Below are 24,053 nucleotides of genomic sequence, written 5' to 3' on the forward strand. Positions count from 1 at the left end.
AGCTGCTAGTAAACAGTTGGTATGGTAGCAAAAACAGTAATATATAAAAAACAAAAATATCAAGAATTAGAAGACCAAAAAATACATGATTCACAATGGAGAAGGTAGATGGCGCTGGAATGAAAGAACTACAAAAAAATAAAAAAAGAACAATTCATATGCATCGTAATGTATTAAGTAATTTTGATGTAAAATATCTAACTAAATAATTAAAAATCAAACCCTTTAATAGCGTCTTTATGACTGGTGGATCATCATAGAGAATATGAATGTAGGATAGATATTTACGATAATGTAGGTATGTTGTTATAAGCATATCAATAGAGTTATATTAGTTTCAAAGATAGAAGAGTAGTCAATATAAAAGGTCCAATAAGTTTTTACGATGTTATTGCTAAACAATGTTTAGAAAAACAATCAAAGCCTCTTTCCACAAGGGTTGAGTTTATAAATATTGTAACACAATTCAGTAATTAAGTTACTAAACAATAATCAGCATCAGGTAACACTATATAATTACTTAACAAAAGAAAGAAATAGCAGCAGAAATAACAAATGTAGTTAAATATATATTAAATGAGAGGAAGAAATATGTTCATTTTGAGTGTGATTTTATTCTTAACACAGTTGTTGCTGTTGCTCAAAATATAAATAAAAATTTATCCTTGAACAATTTTGATATTAAATTATGTGTTTTTAAATAAAGTTTACAATGTAACTAATGATATTGCATCATTAAAAATTGAACATGAATCCAGCTTTCTAACCACAATATTAAACAATTCTGTTAAAATTGCTCCAGTGGATCTAAAGATAATTATATTTGGTGAAGTAATTTTACCTTCAAGTTAATTATAAATGGATAGATATAGTCTCAAAATTATTTGATGGATGCAGTAATACAAGTATTTGAGTATAAAAATGGAGCCAGCTTTCTTTCTATCTATTGCTGTGTTTAAATACACAGTCAGCAATAAAATTAGAATTAGTAAACATAAAGAAAATTGTGAAAAAAGAGTTATACAGCTAATTGGTCAATAGAAATTTTTGTAATTAAAAGTGTTATTTATTCTAATCCAATCATATATAAATTAAAGGCTGTAAGTGGAGAAGAAATAAAAGGAGATATTTATGAACAAGAACCAAAAAAAATTGTCATGATGTATATCTTGTTGAGAAAGTGTTAAGAAAGGAAGGAGATGAAGTATATGTTAAATGGTTAGGATTCCATAATTCACAAAGTAGTAGAGTGCATAAAAATATAATTATTGCATAAAACTTTGTATATGGAAATAGATACTGCTAGTGATAATTTCAAGCTGTTTGGTATTCAATATAACAATTACTTTCTTAATTGTTTAATCACACAAGGTAGCCCACTCGCAGCAATTCCTTTGTGTCTTAAATAATTCATTTAGTATGGTTTTTCCTTGCCATGTTGATTTTTTACACCTACTACAGTAGTACAAGTTTATATGACAACTAGCTCTGCAGATGACGAAGAAATTGAATAAATGTATGATGAAATAAAAGAAATTATTCAGATAGCGAAGGGAGACGAAAATTTAATAGTCATGGGTGACTGGAATTCGAATGTAGGAAAAGGGAGAGAAGGAAACGTAGTAGGTGAATATGGATTGGGGCTAAGAAATGAAAGAGGAAGCCGCCTGGTAGAATTTTGCACAGAGCACAACTAAATCATAGCTAACACTTGGTTTAAGAATCATGATAGAAGGTTGTATACATGGAAGAACCCTGGAGATACTAAAAGGTATCAGATATATTATATAATGGTAAGACAGAGATTTAGGAACCAGGTTTTAAATTGTAAGACATTTCCAGGGGCAGATGTGGACTCTGACCACAATCTATTGGTTATGACCTGTAGATTACAACTGAAGAAACTGCAAAAAGGTGGGAATTTAAGGAGATGGGACCTGGATAAACTGAAAGAACCAGAGGTTGTACAGAGTTTCAGGGAGAGCATAAGGGAACAATTGACAGGAATGGGGGAAAGAGATACAGTAGAAGAAGAATGGGTAGCTTTGAGGGATGAAGTAGTGAAGGCAGCAGAGGATCAAGTAGGTAAAAAGACGAGGGCTAGTAGAAATCATTGGGTAACAGAAGAAATATTGAATTTAATTGATGAAAGGAGGAAATATAAAAATGCAGTAAATGAAGCAGGCAAAAAGGAATACAAACGTCTCAAAAATGAGATCGACAGGAAGTGCAAAATGGCTAAGCAGGGATGGCTAGAGGACAAATGTAAGGATGTAGAGGCTTATCTCACTAGGGGTAAGATAGATACTGCCTACAGGAAAATTAAAGAGACCTTTGGAGATAAGAGAACCACATGTATGAACATCAAGAGCTCAGATGGAAACCCAGTTCTAAGCAAAGAAGGGAAAGCAGAAACGTGGAAGGAGTATATAGAGGGTCTATACAAGGGCGATGTACTTGAGGACAATATTATGGAAATGGAAGAGGATGTAGATGAAGATGAAATGGGAGATACGATACTGCGTGAAGAGTTTGACAGAGCACTGAAAGACCTGAGTCGAAACAAGGCCCCCGGAGTAGACAACATTCCATTGGAACTACTGACGGCCTTGGGAGAGCCAGTCCTGACAAACCTCTACCATCTGGTGAGCAAGATGTATGAAACAGGCGAAATACCCTCAGACTTCAAGAAGAATATAATAATTCCAATCCCAAAGAAAGCAGGTGTTGACAGATGTGAGAATTACCGAACAATCAGTTTAATAAGCCACAGCTGCAAAATACTAACACGAATTCTTTACAGACGAATGGAAAAACTAGTAGAAGCCGACCTCGGGGAAGATCAGTTTGGATTCCGTAGAAATACTGGAACACGTGAGGCAATACTGACCTTACGACTTATCTTAGAAGAAAGATTACGGAAAGGCAAACCTACGTTTCTAGCATTTGTAGACTAAGAGAAAGCTTTTGACAATGTTGACTGGAATACTCTCTTTCAAATTCTAAAGGTGGCAGGGGTAAAATACAGGGAGCGAAAGGCTATTTACAATTTGTACAGAAACCAGATGGCAGTTATAAGAGTCGAGGGACATGAAAGGGAAGCAGTGGTTGGGAAGGGAGTAAGACAGGGTTGTAGCCTCTCCCCGATGTTATTCAATCTGTATATTGAGCAAGCAGTAAAGGAAACAAAAGAAAAATTCGGAGTAGGTATTAAAATCCATGGAGAAGAAATAAAAACTTTGAGGTTCGCCGATGACATTGTAATTCTGTCAGAGACAGCAAAGGACTTGGAAGAGCAGTTGAACGGAATGGATGGTGTCTTGAAGGGAGGATATAAGATGAACATCAACAAAAGCAAAACGAGGATAATGGATTGTAGTCGAATTAAGACGGGTGATGTTGAAGGTATTAGATTAGGAAATGAGACACTTAAAGTAGTAAAGGAGTTTTGCTATTTGGGGACCAAAATAACTGATGATGGTCGAAGTAGAGAGGATATAAAATGTAGACTTGCAATGGCAAGGAAAGCGTTTCTGAAGGAGAGAAATTTGTTAACATCGAATATAGATTTTACTGTCAGGAAGTCATTTCCGAAAGTATTTGTATGGAGTATAGCCATGTATGGAAGTGAAACATGGACGGTAAATAGTTTGGACAACAAGAGAACAGAAGCTTTCGAAATGTGGTGCTACAAAAGAATGCTGAAGATTAGATGGGTAGATCACATAACTAATGAGGAGGTACTGAATAGGATTGGGGAGAAGAGGAGTTTGTGGCACAACTCGACCAGAAGAAGGGATCGGTTGGTAGGACATGTTCTGAGATTTCAAGGGATCACCAATTTAGTATTGGAGGGCAGCGTGGAGGGTAAAAATCGTAAAGGGAGACCAAGAGATGAATACACTAAGCAGATTCAGAAGGATGTAGGTTGCAGTAGGCACTGGGAGATGAAGAAGCTTGCACAGGATAGAGTAGCATGGAGAGCTGCATCAAACCAGACTGAAGACCACAACAACAACAACATGTTGATTTTTATATATGATAATTCTCTTCAATCATTATGTATTTTGTTATAGTTATTACTAGTTTTAAAACATTTTAATTCGATTTTTATGTTTTTTAGATGGTGAATCTGTGCCATTAAATGCTCTGCAAAATTTGAGTTGGAGTGTTTACTATTTAATGATCTTAGACTTTTTGTTTATTTGGCTCTAGAATTCTTACATGGTCAGCCAACATATACAAGCAGACAGCAATTGTTAGTTAGGTGGTACATACCAGATTAGCAGTATTGATCAGTGCCAGCAGTTTCTCATCTGAGTTTGTACTGTATTGTGCTGTTTTTTTATATGTTACATTGTGTCCCCAACTTTTTAGTATGTTTCCTACCCTGTGTGTGGTTTTGTTGATGTACGTTAATGTGCCATTTGTTCTTTACCTTTTGTTTAATTGTTATGCATTTTGATTTGTCTGTTTATGTGTGTGTTTCATGATTAATTATTGTCAGTTTATGTGTGTAGTTTCTGTATATTGTTTACTTTATCTGGTATCTTCACATCATATCCAGCTAACGCAAACAGTGTCTAGTACTGTATAAGATGGAATACCTCTGCAATTATTCCCAGCAGGCACCGAAAGGAAGAGAATTGTCAACAAACAAACAGATGTTGTCATACCCTTCATGACTTAGATGACGAATGGCATGTTCGAACGCAATAATGCAAGAACCTAGACTGCAGTTCACGATACAAATGCCTTGAGGAATGTGGGAGTCGTCAGCTAGCCTGTGACGCAAAAGGTAGACATTCAGAACTGTAAGCGTTTCGTGACCACTTGTTGACAAACTATCAGTTGGCTTCTATCTCGGGTTCTTCGGCCGAAATTTGTTCGATTGTCAAAGCATGATCCTCCATTGCTGGTCCGCCACTATTAATGGAGAGTGAAGCCTTGACAATGCTGGCGAAACGTCAGAAAAATCATCAAAAAGCATCCGCTCATGAATATGAGACACAAGCCAACAGGCAGAAAGACATACAATTTCAGTCTATAGGCAGTATTATTCATAAAATGATACAGTGTCAGTTTCAGATATAGCTGGTAATTGCTCAAGATGACGCTTAGAGGCTGTTAGCTTCCATTGTACAATGGTTACAGAAGCATATTCGTGTCTGTGGATATCACATCTCATAGTGATATTCATTATGAAATGAATGTTAAATCATGTAATACACTTTATGTAAGTCTCTACGAATATTGATGAAATGGAAAAGAAAGAAAAGAGACAGCACGAATTTCTAAAATGTATGAGAATTGGATAAACGTTCTAACTCTTTCTCATCCTTTTCTCTCTCCGTCTTCTCCTCCCCCCCCCCTATGCATATCTCCTCCACCTCCCCCTCTATTTGTCCATCAGCTGCGCATCATCTTTCTGTGCATCCTTGCCTCCCTCTGTCTCTTTACCTCGTCTCCTTCTCTGTGTCCCCTATATGTGTCCAACACCTTCTTTCTCTGTTCATCTTCTCCTGCCCCCTCTCTCACCATTTCCTTCTGCCTCTCTATCTGAACACCTCGTACTTTGTGTTATCTATGTCTATGTCCCACCACCCCTCGGTCCGTCTCCAGTTCGCCCCTCTTCGTGACAATGAGCCTTGTTTATTGTTATTGTAAATTCAGATTTTGTGGTAGTATTCTAATAATAATTCAGTAAACCATAAATACAACTTTCCTGTTTGCTAATAGCGATTTACTGCTATGTAATTAACATATTTATCACACATACAAAAAATATCGAGCTTTTATGTGTCCACAGGTTGGTACAGTAACGAGTAAAATTTCGAAGTAAATCAGTCGAGCACTTTTTTATATCTTTGGGAATAATGTTTTCCCTTTATATATGACGTATATATTTATATATTACATGTATTAAATTATATAGTCCATATAGGTCTGAATATTCACGAGAGTACTGTGTAAAAATTTGAACTAATTAAGTCAACAACTTTTCGAGATTTCTGATAAAATTTCCCCATTATATATTTCATATTTATTTATATATCATATATACTAAAAATAGGCATATAAAAGCATATTCGCCCTCAACGTTGTGTCATAATTACCAAGCAATCGGTGGAGAACTTTCAGAGAACTGAGAGTTTGAACAAACGAAAAATAATGTATCGCCTTTATTATTCTATATGTATTTATGTAGCATACAGCGCTCCAGTAGGTATACAAAAACATGCTCCTGTTCCAATGTAACGTTGTGTCAAAATTTCAAAGCAATCGGTGAAGAACTTTCAGAGACGCGAACGCAAACATTTACCTTTACATTTTTATAGATGTCAGACTGGTGTGTTATTTTATAAAATTTTTCATCTCCATCAGTAAATGCTTAGGGTATGTACAGTCTGTATTATTGCTCGTTGAGAGACCAAACAGAAACCAAAAAATAAGTGAAGTTGTTTAGGAAACATTATTCTAGAATTTTCCTCTTAGGATAAAACTTAAATCGGCAAACCATTGACTAGCTAAACGAAGTCAATAGTACTTTTTTAAATGATAAAATTTATTTATTTCTTTGTAATACATTTTCGTTTACACTTTTGAAAAATTAAAAGGTAGCTCTTGATATAGAAACAGGAAAAGTATTTTAAATGTCTTATTCACAAAAAAAGAAACGTTTATAACCAAGTAGAGCTTCCTGTTTCTGGAATCTGCCAGCATTCCGCTCAGCCAGTGTGGAACGATATAGACGCTCCCCAGCGGTCTTGCAGCGCCTGGTCCGCAGCAGCTCCGTCGCCCACCACGGGCTGTACCGGCTCCTGGTTGCTGGCGGCATCTCCGCTAGGGACCGCTGGTACGCCTGCAGGTTCCTGCGCCATCGTGGCCACAACCTGCAGACCAAGTGACAAGCTGCTTTTGAAACAGACGCGACCATCAACTCATTTCGAAAATGTGCAAAGGTGCAAGACGTCCGACATTGTCAGGATAATAGATATAAGTCAGGAAAAAAACAATAATTTTGTACAACAATCAAAGAGTAAAAATAATAAGGCAAGATCAAGAACGAAGTATCATGTTTTAAAGGTTTTAAGACAGAGATCTAGACTTTCACCCTTACTGTTCAATCTATAAACGGAAAAAGCAAAGGAATGTTCAAGAATGGGATTAAAATTCAAGGTCAAAGCATATCAGTGATGAGATTCAGTGATGATGTTTGTAATATTAGTAAAAGTGCGAATGAATTACACGATGTGTTGAACAGATGTCGAACGGAAAATTACCCGCAGTACCGGAGAATGTCGCTCTCGCAGAAAGACGCAAGAGAGGTCACCTCCCAATTATCTGTAGTACGACAGCAACTAACACAAACGTTGAATGGGAGATAGATTGGTCGAGGAGCCCCAGTAACTTGTGCTAAATCACTTAGATTTGTGTCTATGCAGATACAAAGGGTTATTGCATGGTATACAGTGGTACATACCTAACAGGAGCGCGTGTGCCATGCATGTAGCAAAATATGATGGCAGCGAGCTGTGTTGGTGAGTCTTTGAGAAAGAGGGATGAGGGGTGTATCGCAGCGAGTGGTAATCACAGTGAGCAGCTACTATAGTGTCATCATACAGATGACTATAATAAGACCCGTATCTCAACAACTATTGGCTTCCGGAGATATGTTTCTAAAAGTCCTACGGGACACATTGGTCAGACAACCTGTATATATCAAACCATTCGCAGTTTGTATTCGCTTCTCGTCTGTTATGGGAAAAATTTTTCTATTACCGTACATGAAATACAAATGGCGTTGAGGAAGTCTAATGTGTAGACGGAAGCCGCATGTTTTACAATCTCCCCTGAGGAAAGTATGTGTATTATTTGAAAATATGTGAAAATATATGTCAAAATTACAAATGACGGGTGCCGTTCTCAGCTTCAAACAAACAGTAATACTGCTGACCTTAAACCGGAGGAGCAGCTTATTTGTTTATCACACGTAAAATAACTTGCAGCGAGAACCTTTCATGCTCCAAACATTCCGATGTATCTCAGTAGGTGGAAACAGGTGAAGACATGTAATGCCTTTTATTGTTTTGTAAAACCTACGTTCGACGCTGGCTAGACTGCGGGAGTATGTTCTGTAGATTACCTGTACCCAAAAATGTTAGAAAGCGTCCACCATCGCCGTGTTAGGATGTCTTCAAACAGCTTCATATTAAGCTTCATAAACAGCATATTCTTCGATATTAGTGAAACCTGATTTTGCTGGAAATTCGTTACGTTTCAGTATAGCCTTTAGTGTTTAATCTCGTATCTCTAAATCATAGAGCTGCAAAGATTACTTTTCGGATCAGTGCAAAATAGCAGTACATAAATCTAGATATGACGGACATGCATGTACTTGACATTAGCGAATAATGGCTTCAATGAGAGTTTGTACAGTTGCTAAGAAACGAGGAGCTAAAATACAATGATTTCAAAACAATAAGTCTGATAAGGCAACTCCTGAAAATAATTCTAAAAATTATTCACAAAAGAATCTAAAAAGTTTGTGAAGAAGGAATTGCACCTACACAGCTTGGCTTTAGAAATACTGCCGCTACGAAAGAGGTTTGTTCTGCATTCAGATCTTATTCCAGAGGTGCAGACACGTATTGTGACGGCTATTTCTGTTTCATTATCAGAAGGTCTTTGACTGAGGTACTAAGAAGCAGTGGGATAGATTATAAATAATTATCCTTTATTGGGATCAATGTACTGCTGTGAGGTTAGAAGAAGAGCAATCTGGCACTTTAGAGATATGCCGAGGAGTAATCTCGGCTGTATTATATTGGCACTGCCTACCATGTCGTTAGCGTGGAATATGAACAGCAATGATCCCATCCCAAAATATTTCGCTGTGGAACGTTTTGTGTTATTTTCTCACCTGTCGATTATAGATCCAAGCTCTCGCTTTGCGTCTTCACTACCAAGAAAGCCTCAATTCAGTCCCAGATTTCATTTGAGACACACCAAATAACCATACCTTCACAAGTGTTGGTGCAGTACCGAGTCATATGGAATCCACTATGTGAAGAGAAGATCGAAGCGCAGTCACTTACCACGAGAGCCAGACAGAGGAGCAGGAGAGACTTGGTGGAGGCTGCCATGACGACTGATGCAGCTCTGGCGTCTCCTCGTCCTTTATATACACGATGCACTAGCGACGACTGCGTGCTCTGCGAAGTGGAAGAGAGAAGCAAATATCGCGTGAGGCCAGCTGTTGCAGCTGTCTGCATCGGTCAACAACACATTTTGTTAAGATGCCGGAAATGTGTATTGCGCAGGAGGGAGAAATGACACCTTAGCCGAGGTCTCCAACAAGCCTCTGTGCACTGGCGCTCGACACGGAGGTAAGCCGATTCAGCTGCAAGTGGTGAATAAAATTATTTACTGTGAATATTTGGCCGAGAGTTAGGGGAGGAGGTGGTGAAATAAAGTTTTCATCACAAAACCTCTCTTTTTGCTAATCATGTACAGGTGATGTTCCTGAGATATATTGAGTCTCACCTTTATCTATGATAATCATATAGGCTAAACTAATGAATTAAAATTTATACCAGCGCTATGTTCCGAACTTGGGAATCATGATGACGAGGTGGACGCACTACCCGTTGCGTCACCCTTGCACTCTGGCTACCATACTTGCGCGGACTACGCTACTATGCTCGCATTCCAAATTCCAGTTCGTGTCCCAGGTCATTGCTATTCACGTTCTAAACGCAGTATTGCAAATAGCACTTTAGCGATGAGCGAAATGGGGTTAATCTTGCCCGTGCCTCAGGCATACAACATGTATGGAAGTGAAACATGGACGATAAATAGTTTGGACAAGAAGAGAATAGAAGCTTTTGAAATGTGGTGCTACAGAAGAATGCTGAAGATTAGATGGGTAGATCACATAACTAATGAGGAAGTATTGAATAGGATTGGGGAGAAGAGAAGTTTGTGGCACAATTTACAATTTGACCAGAAGAAAGGATCGGTTGGTAGGACATGTTCTGAGGCATCAAGGGATCACCAATTTAGTATTGGAGGGCAGCGTGGAGGGTAAAAATCGTAGAGGGAGACCAAGAGATGAATACACTAAGCAGATTCAGAAGGATGTAGGCTGCAGTAGGTACTGGGAGATGAAGAAGCTTGCACAGGATAGAGTAGCATGGAGAGCTGCATCAAACCAGTCTCAGGACTGAAGGCCACAACAACAACAACGGCCGATGTTCCTGATATAGGGCATCTGTCTAGTAAGAAGGAGGCCCGGGCTCGAATGCTGCTGCTGGTACAAATTTCAGTTCATTGCTTTAGCCTAGATCGTTATCGTAAATGAAGATGAGACTAAATCTCAGAAACATCAGCTGTATATGATTAATATATCACCTATGTCTGAGTTGCAAGTACGATTAGCTCATTTCGCTCATTACTAAAGTAAGATTCCAAAATGGAGTGCCTCTGCAATACTGATGCGAGGTCAAAAGGGGACTAACAAAGAGCTGAGGCGTGAATTGCAGTTGGTATTTGAGCGAGAGATGTAGCGGGGTAGTCCTCACAGCTTTCGTACCAGGAGTGCCACCGTGGCGCACGTGATAGCGCATGGCCCTAGTAGGCAGGAAACCCGGCTTCGAATTTTTGTGTTTGTACATATTTTAATTCCTTCCTTAAGCCTACTGCATAAGTGAAGGCATGTGACGATGTGGATGGTAATACATTCATCCAATTGGGTCGTTAAGCTTGCCGGTTCCTTTGGTGCCATAGGAGAGGATTAGTCTGTGTTTCACTATGGTTTCACCCTCTCCTTTCTCTCATCGTCATCATACAGCAGAAACATGCACGCATTCATTACAGTCAGCTATACTCCAGAAATATACAGGGTGATTCAAAAAGAATACCACAACTTTAAAAATGTGTATTTAATGAAAGAAACATAATATAACCTTCTGTTATACATCATTACAAAGAGTATTTAAAAAGGTTTTTTTTTTCACTCAAAAACAAGTTCAGAGATGTTCAATATGGCCCCCTCCAGACACTCGAGCAATATCAACCCGATACTCCAACTCGTTCCACACTCTCTGTAGCATATCAGGCGTAACAGTTTGGATAGCTGCTGTCATTTCTCGTTTCAAATCATCAATGGTGGCTGGGAGAGGTGGCCGAAACACCATATCCTTAACATACCCCCATAAGAAAAAATCTCAGGGGGTAAGATCAGGGCTTCTTGGAGGCCAGTGATGAAGTGCTCTGTCACGGGCTGCCTGGTGGCCGATCCATCGCCTCGGGTAGTTGACGTTCAGGTAGTTACGGACAGATAAGTGCCAATGTGGTGGCGCTCCATCCTGCTGAAATATGAATTGTTGTGCTTCTTGTCCGAGCTGAGGGAACAGCCAATTCTCTAACATCTCCAGATACTGTAGTCCAGTTACAGTAGCACCTTCGAAGAAAAAGGGACCAAAACCTTTATTGGCTGAAATGGCACAGAAAACGTTCACCTTAGGCGAGTCACGTTCATACTGAGTTGTTTCCCGCGGATTCTCAGTGCCCCATATACAGACATTGTGACGGTTGACTTTCCCGTTAGTGTGGAAAGTTGCTTCATCACTAAACACAATCTTTGAAACGAAAGATTCATCTGTTTCCATTTGAGCAAGGATAAAATAACAGAAATCGATTCTTTTAATCTTATCAGCTGCAGACAGTGCTTGAACCAATTTCAGACGATAAGGTTTCATAACTAACCTTTTTCGTAGGACTCTCCACACAGTTGATTGTGGAATTTGCAGCTCTCTGCTAGCTCTGCGAGTCGATTTTCCTGGGCTGCGAACAAATGCTTGCTGGATGCGTGCTACATTTTCATCACTCGTTCTCGGCCGTCCAGGACTTTTCCCTTTGCACAAACACCCATTCTCTGTAAACTGTTTATACCAACGTTTAATACACCACCTATCAGGAGGTTTAACACCATACTTCGTTCGAAATGCACGCTGATCAACTGTCGTCGATTCACTTCTGCCGTACTCAATAACACATAAAGCTTTCTGTTGAGCGGTCGCCATCTTAGCATCAACTGACGCTGACGCCTAGTCAACAGCGCCTCAAGCGAACAAATGTACAACTAAATGAAACTTTATAGCTCCCTTAATTCGCCAACAGTGCTTAGCTCTGCCTTTTGTCGTTGCAGAGTTTTAAATTCCTAAAGTTGTGGTATTCTTTTTGAATCACCCTGTATATACGGCACAACTCTCACATATCCGCAGTGAAGGAGTCCAGTGTGCGTTAAGAAAGACCACCTTTTCCGACATGCAGCTGTATCCACTTCGTGGGGATGTCCCAGCCAACAATGTTTGCCCGCCTCAACGATACAGTAGTCATACAGCAGGTGAATGGAGGGCTATCTGTTGAGCGCCAGAAAAACCTGTGGTTCTTGAAGACGATCAGCTGCATTTCAATAGTTGCAGGAGCAACGGTCTGGATGATCGACAGATCTGCCAGTGGAACTTAACCGACACTGCCTTGCTGTGGTGGTACCGCGAACGGCTGAAAAAAAAAAAAAAAAAAAAAAAAAAAGGCGAAAGGGAAAGGGGAAAAAGGGAAATAATGATGGTATCATGTTGCTTAAAATCTTTTGGAGGTAAAATACTCCGAGAGTCGAACGTCCTGGTGGGCACTACACTCGAGGACGTCATCGTCAAGAAACATTAAACTGGCTTTCAGCAGGAAAGAGCGTGGGAAGTTAGACCACATAATAAGTCAGGTAGGTTAGATAATTTAGGAAGGAGATGGACAGGTTGGAAATTAATGAAATTTGAGGGAGGAATGAAAAGGACATAGGTCAACTGGCGTACAATTAAACTTTCCAGAAAATAAAGACTGAGAAAAGATTATAAACTACGATTATATTCTGTTTGCATATTGTTTTATTTATTTCCTCTAAAATGGGTGAAAATTGTTCATGTCTACATCTACATCTACATGGGTATTCTGCAAATCACTCGTAAGTGCCTGGCAGACGGCTCACCGAAACACCTTCACAATAATTCCCCATTATTCCACTCTCGAACAGTGGGTGGAACAAAACGAACATCTATATATTTTCGTGTGAGCTCCGATTTTTCTTATTTTATTATTATGATTGTTTCTCCCTACGTAGGTCGACGTCAACAAAATATTTTTGCATTCCGAGGAGAAAGTTGGTGATTTCGTGAGAAGATCCCGCCGCAACTAAAAACGCCTTTGTGTTAATGATGTCCATCCCAAATCCTGTATGAGGACCGTGATATCTCTCCCCTATTTCTCGATAATACAAAAGGTGGTGCCCTTCTTTGAACTTTACGGGCGTACTCCGTTAACCCTATCTGGTAAGAATTCCACATCACGCAGCAGTTCTCCAAAAGATGACGGACAAGCTTAGTGTGGCAGTCACTTTAGTAGATGTGTTCCACCTTCTAAGTGTTCTGCCAATAAGACACAGCCTTGGGTTCGGCTTCCCCACAACATTTTCTACGTATTCTTTCTAATGTACACTATGTGATCAAAACTATCCGGACAGCTGGCTGAAAATGACTTACAAGTTCATGGCGACCTTCCTCGGTAATGCTGGAATCCAATATGGTGTTGGCCCACCATTAGCCTTGATGACAGCTTCCACTCTCGCAGGCATACGTTCAATCAGGTGCTGGAACATTTCTTGGGGAATGGCAGCCCATTGCTCACGGAGTGCTGCACTGAGGAGAGGTATCGATGTCGGTCGGTGAGACCTGGCACGAAGGCGGCGTCCCAAAACATCCCAAAGGTGGTCTAAAGGATTTGGGTCAGGACACTGTGCAGGCCAGTCCATTACAGGGATGTTATTGTCGTGTAACCACTCTATCACAGGCCGTGCATTATGAACAGGTGCTCGATCGTGTTGAAAGATGCAATCGCCATTCCCGAATTGCTCTTCAACCGTGAGAAGCAGGAAGGTGCTTAAAACATTATTGTACGCCTGTGCTGTGATAGTGCCACGCAAAAAAACAAGGGGTGTAAGCTCCTCCATGAAAAACATAACCGCCTCCGAATTTTACTATGGGCACTACACATGCTGGCAGATGACGTTCACCGGACATTCGCCATACCCACACCCTGCCATCGGATCGCCACATTGTGTACCTTGATTCTTCACTCAGCACAACGTTTTCCACTATTCAGTTGTCAAATGATTACGCTCCTTACACCTCGTGAGGCGTCATTTGGCATTTAACGGCGTTATATGTGCCTTATAAGCAGCCACTCGACCGTGAAATCCAAGTTTGCTCACCTCCCGCCTAATTGTCATAGTACTTGCAGCGGATCCTGATGCAGTCTGGAATGCCTGTGTGACGGTCTGGAAGATGTCAGTCTATTACACATTACGACCCTCTTCAACTGTCGGCGATCTCTGTCAGTCAACTTTTATGCTGTACATGTCCCTTCACGTTTCCACTTCACTGTCACATCGGAAACAGTGGACCTAAGGATGTTTAGGCGTGTGGAAATCTCTCGTAAAGACGTATGACACAAGTGACAATCACCTGGCCAAGTTCGAAGTCCGTGGGTTCCGCGGAGCGCCCCATTCTGCTCTCTCACGATGTCTAATTACTACTGAGGTCGCTGATATGGAGTATCCGGCAGTAGGTGGCAGCACAATGCACCTAATATGAAAAACGTATGTTTTTCTGGGTATCCGGATACTTTTGGTCACATAGTGTAAGTTGTTCGTAATTGTAATTCTTAAGTATTTAGTTGAATTTGCGGCCTTTAGCTTCGACTGATTTTTCTTGTAACCGAAGTTTAATGGATTCCTTTTAGCAGTGATGTGGATGACCTAGCACTTTTCATTATTTAGGATGAGTTGAGATTTTTTACACGATACAGATATTTTTTCTGTATGTTTTTTGCAATTTGTTTTGATCTTCTGATGACTTTACTAGGCCGTAAACGACATCATCATCTACAAGCAACCTAAGATTGCTGCTCAGATTGTCTCCTAAATCTTTTATATAGTTAAGAAACAGCAGAGGGCCTGTAGCATTACCTTTATGAATGGCAGAAATCACTTTTGTTTTACTCGATGACTTCCCGTCAGTTACTACGAATTGTGTCCGCTCTGACAGGAAATCATGAATCCAGTCGCGTAACTGAGACGGTATTCTATAAGCACTCAACTTGATTACAAGTTGCTTGCGAGGTACGGTGTCAAAAGCTTTCTGGAAATCTAAAAATATGGATCAATTAGAAATCCCTTGTCGATGGCACTCAATACTTCGTGTGAGTAAATAACTAGTTGTGTTTTACAAGAGCTATGTTTCCTAAATCCGTGCTGACTGTCAATAGACCGTTCTCTTCGAGCTAATTCATAATGTTTGAACACAATATATGTTCCAAACACCTGCTGCATGTCGATGTTAATGATATAGGTCTGTAATTTAGTGTATTATTCCTACTGCCTTCCTTGAATACTGGTGTGACTTGTGCAATTTTCCAGTCTTTGGGTATGGATCTTTCGTCGAGTGTGAAGCTATCAGCATACTCTGAAAGGAACCTAATTGGTATATAGTGTGGACCGGAAGAATTGCTTTTATTAAGTGTTTTAAGTGGTTCCCCTACTCTGAGGCTATCTACTCCTAACTTACTCGTGTTGGCAACTGTTACTGATTCGAATTCTGTGATATTTACATCTTCTTTGGTGAAAGGATTTCGAAAGGCTGTGTTTAGTAACTGTGCTTTAACAGAATTGTCATCGATAGTATTTCCATTGTAATCGCGCAGAGAAGACATTGATTCTGTCTTGCCGCTAGCATACTTTACACACCATCAGAATCTGATTAGATTTTCTGCCAGGTTTCCAGACAAGGTTTTGCTGCGGGAACTATTATACACATCTCGCGTTGAAGACCGTGCTAAATTTCGAGCTTGTGCAAGAGATCACAAATTTTTGGGATTTTACTTTCTTTTAAATTTGGCATGCTTTTTTCGTTGCTTTTCCAACAGTCTTCTGGCCCATTTTGTGTACCAAGGGGATTAGCTCCGTCCTTTGTCAATTTATTTGGTATAAACCTATCCATTGTTGTCGATACTATTTCTTTAAAGTCAATCCACATCTGGTCTACAGTTGCATCGTTAATGTGGAAGGAGTGGAGACTGTCTCTCAGGAAGTCATCAAACGAATTTTTATCTCCTTTTTTTAATAGATAAATTGTAATTTGTTTTTGCAGGATTTGGGAGTTACGATATCCAGTCTTTCTGCGACAACACAGTGTTCACTCATCCCCGTATCGGTTTTGATGCTCGTTATTAACTCAGGATTATTTGTTGCTAAGAGGTCAAGCGTGTTTTCACAACAGTTTGCTATTCACTTGGGCTCATGAACTAACTGTTCGAAATAATTTTCAGACGTTTAGCACAGTTTCGAATGATGTTTTACGTACATCTCCGGATTTAAACATGTATTTTCTACAACGTATCGATGATGAATTGAAGTTAACACCAGCTCTAAAAGTATGAGTCGGGTACGTGTTTCAAAGTAGACTCAACTTTTCTTTGAACCTTTGTATCGTCTGAGTTAGGAGGCCGGTAAAGGGCTCCAATTATTATTTTATTTCAGTTGCCAAGAATAACCTCGACCCATACTAACTTAGAGGAACTATCTACATCAATTTCGTTACAACATAAATTGCTTGTATCAGCGACAAACATACCACCTCCAACTGTATTTAGCCTACCCTTTCAGAACACCGTTAGGTCCTCCCCAAAAATTGCCACTGAACTTATCTCTGGCTCTAGCCGTCTTTCTGTGTTAATAGTGATTTGGGCATCAGTGGTTTCTGTTAGCGCAGCTACGACAATGACTTACGCGAACAAGTTACTGGGCTCAAATGCTAATGAGTGTGGTAGTGATTTTTAAATGTCACTTACTGTAACAAAATTGAGTTCATAAGCGTTAAGGACTGTATCATCTCTAATGACGTGTTTCCTTGTATTTGCAACATCGTCATGTTGATGTACATCTGGACTAATTACCTTAACTAACAGTGTTCTCTAGTGATTTCTTGTGGTATAAATTTTGTGTATTCAGACGACTGTAATGCAAAGAGATTAGAGGACCTGCAAAACAACTACGTTATCTCGGTTGCATCAAATCAGGCCAGCAATTCAGGTCGTTCGGATTCTTATGGTTGTGATATACAATATACATAGACAAGGTAGGCGCCACACTTCATAATATCTGGATACTGAATAGCACAATTTTAGAATAAGCTTTTGCTTAAAAAACACGTGAACTTACATTAAACGTCAATGTGAATGTTTATTTATGTTTTACAACTGTTATTGTTGTTGATGTTGTTGTCGACTTCAGTCTGAAAACCAGTGTCATGTTTCTCTCCACGTTGCTCTCGGCTGTGCAAGCCTCTTTATCTTCGAATATCTACCGCAACCTATTTGAACTTGCTTAATGTGTTCATCTTTCGGTCTCCCTCTACAATTTTTAACGCACACACTTCCCACAATTGCTAAACTGACTTCCTTCATCAGAATGTGTCTCATCAACCAATCCCTTCTTTTACTCAAGCTGTGCCATAAATTTCTTTTTTCTCCACTTGTGTTCAGCACCTCGTCATTAGTTACTCTGTCTAACCATCTGATCTTCAGCACTCATCTGTGGCACCACATTTGAAAATCATCTACTCTTTTCTTGTTCAAACTGCTTATCAGCCACATATGTACAAGGCGACATTCCAATCAGGTACCTTCTGAAAAGTCTTCCTAACATTTAAATTTGTATGAGATCTTAAAAAAATTATATTTTCCAAAGTTCTTTTAAATTCATATCAGATCTTAAAAAAGTTATATTGTCCAAAGTGCTTTTCGTGCTACAGACAGTCTTCATTTTATATTCTCTCTATTACACCCATCATCAGTTAATTTGCTGCCAAAATAGCAAAACTCATCTATTACTTTTGGTGTCTCATTTCCAACTATTATTCTTTCAACATTCCCTGATTTATTTCGATTACATTTCATTAGCCTTGTTTTACTTTTGTTGCTGTTGATCTTATAACATCTTTTCAAGACACTGCTCTTCAGGATCTTTTGCTGTTTAAGCCAGAATTACAAAGTCGTCGGCAAACCTGAAAGTTTTATTTCTTCTCTCTATACTTTTGACTATATTACAACTATAGCACTACAAAATTTAAAGAAAGTAAAATAATAAAAAGTGTGCATCATTACTTTACCTTATTAAAGCAAAGGAACACCAGCTAAAACAGTTTAGGTGTATATGATGAAACATGTTTTGTTTTTAATGTTTTTATTTATTTCGTTTTACGTTCTTCGTCCATGCTGTAATCTTTGTGCCTTCTTGTGGTGCTTGGGAGCCTTGTTTTTTTTCCCTCAAACATGCCGTCAACCACACAGATCCTATCACTTTCGTGTATTTCTGTGGCAGACCATGCAGCCCCACAGCGCTCAACCAGCCACCACCGTCTACCTACCATGTGTATGTGTTCCACCCGTCATCTCTGTACGAAATATACCAAAATAAGAACTATAACTGAAATCATTCTGCTCACTGAGCAGTGCCCCTCTTCATATGACAATAAATTTCTGAGTGTTCCAGCGAGCTATGCAGAAGGGTCTTGGAAACTGTATACAACATATCCAAGCGTTCTTGAATGTGCCATGGCGTAGTTGTAGAAAGCACCACTAGGAGACAGTCGTGTCGTAAGATATAGACACATCATCCTCTCCTTTTTGTCGCATGGAATTAGTTCGCTCCTCTAGGTAGGCAACCCAAAGGTCAGATGTCAAACGTGGGGCTGCTGTTGTTGCGCCAACAGCAGATACATCAATTAACTGCACACACATATTGATATCTGTTACTTCACAAATGGTGCCCATATGCAGCACATGTAATGTGACCTAAAAAGTTGGCGAGAGGCTCTGTCTATTGCCATGAGTCACTGTTCTGTATGTCTTGTAGTTTTCGCATGTCCACCTTCTGAAACCCTGGAAGTAATTATGAATAATCCTTTTGAGAATTACCTTTGTGTTTATAAATTGAACATATGAGAACTTTATGTCAAATATTTTGGTATTTGATCCAATTTCGATTTTCTATGTATTATCTGACATGGATTTTCTAAAAAAAAGGAGAACTAGGGTTTAACACCTTGTTGATGGTCATTAGAGATGGAGTACATGCTCAGTCTGGGGAATTACGAGCAGGTAAATGCCTTTTTCAAAGGAGCCATCCTGGCATTTATGCCATGTCAACAGTGGTTAGTTGGATGGGGCCACTGTGACGAGAAACAACGCCTGGAAGGAACCAGCTTGTAGTCATCACTCAACACAGGGCGCGGAGGCCTATGGTGGCAGCTAGGACTGGTGGTTTGGGCTGTGCTTGAATATGAGTGGAGCCAGCAGCAGAGACTGTAACTAAGAACATCACCCAAAGGCCAGTGCTGAGCCCATAGTCGGTGTCATCGCTGAACTTGGTAGCCTAGGCTGGATGGACAGTGGAATAGTCAGTTCCTGGAGTGACACATTAGAAGACAGCTCTGGCTGGAGCTGTGTCTGAGGGCCTCAAGAAGCTGGTGTGTGGGACAGAACCAGAAGTGATGATTGCCAGCATGGATGAGGCCAACTTGTATACAACAACCTGGTGCTGTCTTTCCCAGTCTGACACACAGCATTGCAGTGGAGGTGATGAAATGGCTCTGGCAAATCATAGGGATCACAACCACAGCGCCTTTACAGTTAATGGTATTATCTTTTTGTCTTCGTATCTGAGATGGTACACACTGGTATGTGGGAATGTGCACTAAGTTGCCACTTGTAAACAACTTCCGAATGGAAGTTTGGCAGTTTGCATTTATGCCATGCAGGCTATGGAACAGTGTGTGTTGTGGAAAGAGCAGTCCTAATTGAATCAATACACACTGTGGACATGATGAAGCAAATTAGATGAAAGTTAATGGTTTTTTCTACAGTTGTTTATTTAGTGGTTTTAAGAATGATGGTGTATTGAGTTCTTGTAATAGAACCAGTCGTTCACTCATTTGTATAAAGATTCTGTTTTGTATTGCATTATGAGAACTATTCATTTAGACATGAGCTTGGCAGCTCGGTATCATTGGTGTTAGCAGTTATCTTAGTTGTCACGGTGTTGATAATAATGGTAGCGTAAGATGTAGCCAGAAGTTATTTCTTTGATCCTAAGTATTACAGGGCTTCTTAAGTTTTTCAGTTGCCATGTGTAATTCATAAGGGCAGAATGTCCAAAGTTTTTATTGTTGTGTTGCTATCAGGTTAATCGTTGTAGTGCTAGACTGATATTGTTCTATTTTTGCTTTGTTCATTTTTGTGTTTTATTATTGTAGCCCTACTTAAGTCCTTTCGGGCTACAAAGAATTATATTGTTTTACTATAAGTGTTTGGCTGGTTTTGTTAAATGATATTTTTGGATGCTAAATTAATTATTGTTGAACTGAGCCCCACGTCTGCCCAATCCCTAATCCAGACACAAACCCCACCCAAACCCTACGCTACACATTTGTCTTAAGCGTTTATGGAAATCACTGAAAGCTTGAAACTACATGGCTGGGCAGGGAGTTGAGCCCCAGGGAAGTTCTTATTTTCACAGATACTGATGGAATGAAGTACTGTCTGTGTCATTACTATTTTTTAAGCAAAACTTTATCGCTGGCTGCAGTGTCTACATACAGTTCAGTGGAACTGTATTTAATTTGTTGTGCTGTTGTTAAATATTTCTGTCATTTAATTATTTATTGCAATCAGTTTCTTATGTATTTCCAATTTCAGTTTCTTCATGTGTGTCTAACCAGATTATGTAAAGAAAGTGCCACATTCGGAAAAAAATATTTCGTTACATATCACTTTTGTATTCATACTAATATCAAGCAAGGAAAGTGTCTACCACCAGTTCTCTTGAATAAAGCAGTAGAAAAAGTGAGCCAATACATTAGCTAACGAAGCGAGGCACGACATTAAAGCCGGCCGTTGTGGGCGAGCGGTTCTAGGCGCTTCAGTCCAGAACCGTGCGACTGCTACGATCGCAGGTTCGAATCCTGCCTCGGGCATGGATGTGTGTGATGTCCTTAGGTTAGTTAGGTTTAAGTAGTTCTAAGTTCTAGGGGACTGATGACCTCAGATGTTAAGTCCCATAGTGCTCAGAGCCATTTGAACCATTTTTGAATGACATTAAAAACTGTAATGCCAATACTGCCTTACACTTATGACAAATTCCTTTTCAGAGCCAACAAAAGAAATATTATAAATCTCTCACAGCCATTAATTGAAGCCTTAAAGGAAATGACTTCCAAATAAATGTCCACACAACAGAATATTTTAAATCTCTCACAACCATTAATTGAAGCACTTAGAGGAACTGACTTCCACTTAAATGTCAACAAAACAGAGTATTTTGTAATCTGATGCTGTGCTAAAGATATCGATATCTTGGAAGAACAAAACAAAATATTTTAACACAGGAAATCATTGAAATATTCGCGAATATTCTGCAGTACAGCAAATAATGTAAAATATGAAATTAATAATTCAGGTAAAGCGTACTATGTCATGTCAAATTTCTTAAAAAGCAAAAAGAACTCTTAGATGCATCAGTATGTAACTTACACGGTGTTGCCATATGCTTGTAAAACTTGTACTCTGATGAAGAAGTGCTGAGTATGTTCAACAGCTGAATATTATTCAGATATTTAGAGCTGTTAAAAATCTTGACGCTGGATAATAACGAATCGGAGATAAATATATAAGTATCTGACTTATTTGAAGAATATTGCAGTATAACGCAGATAAAAAAGTTATCTATTAACTGAAAAAATAGAATTTTTAAATGTTCCTCAACAAGCAGTTCACTTACTACCATACTAAACATTAGCGACTACTTTATTGGAGAATGAATACACGTTAGTAAATTAAACATAAGGTGGGTCCCATAGATTCAGACTTCAAGCCGCTACAGACCATAAGGTCAACTACTTGAGGGAAAGAGAGCAAGGCGATGGTGATAAAGATCTCAGTGGTTTTACTCCTACGCCGAGATATATCCTACCTCCCTAGCGTCTCTCACTCGTGCTGTGAGTCTATGCGATGTTCCGTCTATCACCCAAGAATTCTCTCAGCTAAACATGATGATCGAAACACGTAAATTTTAAAGCGTGTAGATTATTTTCCAAAATGTTCCTCGCAAATTTTGAGACTGCTTATAGTTAAATGCCATAACTGCGAGTTAACATCAAGCCGATGGCCCTGATAAGCCAAGAGGAAAATGAAACCATCTTTCGAAATGATATCTGCTGCTCATTACATGTATTGCTGCGCTACAGTTTCTATGGACCTTACCAACTGATAACAATAATAATAAATAAAAGTGTAATAAATGAGCCATCCTGAAGCTGAAAGTAGATCTTCGGTGTAACGAATGCAAACAACGTGATAGGGTTTCTCTATTGCTTTTGTCTACGGCTATTTGTCGCAGATGCGGAGACTAGTTTTATTTCCCGCTCTCTTTCCAGAATAAAAGTCCTACAAAATAAACAGCTGTCACTACACAGGCTGTAGTGCAACATAGAATACAGTACGCACAGTGGAGGAATATAAGCCGTAGGCAGACGTGCTGCCGCGTCACTCGAAATGGCTGCCTCCACCAAAACCATTCACTGGACAGGGGATCCGGGCAGATGGCGCCCGATGGGAATGTGGATCGGCCCTGAGGCAAGCAGAGGTAGTCCGTGCAGTTGCGATAACAATGCTGCTGGAATGGTGCAGTGCTTACCGCACCTGCCTAGTAAGGAAGAGATCTCGGGTTCGAATTCCAGTCCGGTACACATTTTCACTCGCCGGCGCCGATTCCGAGTAATGTCCCAATCCAGCTGACAGCATTACTCTCTTTCCTTTCCTTTCTTCCCCTCTCCACCTGTAACCTCCCCCTCACTTATCGACCTTAATGACAGTGAAAAATTAAACCGCGTGTACCTAATGGGAATTTGGGAAAAGCAATCGTCACCGAAGTTAATCTGTCGGTAAAGAGGGAGGAAAGGGTTACATCTAAATGAAAGGAAAAATTCAAATGAAACTGGTGGAAATTAATTTTGAAAAGGGGTAAAGTTGATAAAGAAAGTAAATGTGCGGCCGTTACGTTAACATTTAACTAGCGGTAATTAGATATTTGAGATTTGCGGGAAATTACGGTCGCCAGTCCTATGGACAATTACTACAGTAACTGAAAAAGAAAGGTTATTACACTTACAATTAGCACTAGAAGCGTGGCAACTGAAGGTTGACACGTGTAGTGTGAAAACTGAAAGTTTGTCAGAAGTAATACATTTCGCTACACTCTGACTTAATTTAGCAAAAGAATTAATAAAACCGGAAAATTGAAAGTTAATTTAGTGACTGAATTAATAGTGAGCTTTGCTTCTGAAGCACATTGAAATTCAGTAAAATACGGTTAGTCTTGGGCTACCTCAACAATCATTTCAAAAGCTGCTTGAATCTACGCAATTTAGAAATAAGAGATTTAACTTTGAACTTGAATTAAATGATCCTGGACAACTAATAATAGTAACATTTAGTACGTACCAAGCTGAGCTGCAGTCACAGGTAAGCTAAAATATGCTAACAAAACTCGCACTCTTAATTTGTGCTTGTGTAATCTAAATATTGTAGCCAGCTATGAATACCTTAACTGAACTTTGAAATTAAAGCAGTGAAATGGAATGATATTACTTTAATGCTGGCGTTTGAATTTCAACGACACGCGGGTTCATTCCGGAAAAGAAAGGGACCCTGCTTGGTAATGCAATTGGGACAATGAGCAACAAAGGTTCATGCTACGTTGCTGTAAATTTGAAACAGTTTGAAAAAGCTGAGGTCTGCCATACAGTTCTAAAACTTTACGTGCTGCCAGTCTTCCTTGTTGGTTGATTGAAGGTTTGAAGTCGTCGGTCGATGGAGGTGGCGAC

General features: G+C 39.5%; 1 long non-coding RNA gene across 1 annotated transcript in view; it reads right to left on the reverse strand.

Annotated features, from left to right (window-relative positions):
- Positions 1–9,475, reverse strand: part of LOC126203923 (uncharacterized) — an 84,096-nt gene extending 74,621 nt beyond the window's left edge. Inside the window, exon 1 of the long non-coding RNA XR_007540416.1 lies at positions 9,099–9,475. This is a non-coding gene — a long non-coding RNA (uncharacterized LOC126203923). The remainder of the gene's footprint in view (positions 1–9,098) is intronic.
- Positions 9,476–24,053: the final 14,578 nt, after the last annotated feature.

The sequence above is a fragment of the Schistocerca nitens genome, chromosome 9 (assembly GCF_023898315.1).
Source record: "Schistocerca nitens isolate TAMUIC-IGC-003100 chromosome 9, iqSchNite1.1, whole genome shotgun sequence".
NCBI lineage: Eukaryota > Metazoa > Arthropoda > Insecta > Orthoptera > Acrididae > Schistocerca > Schistocerca nitens.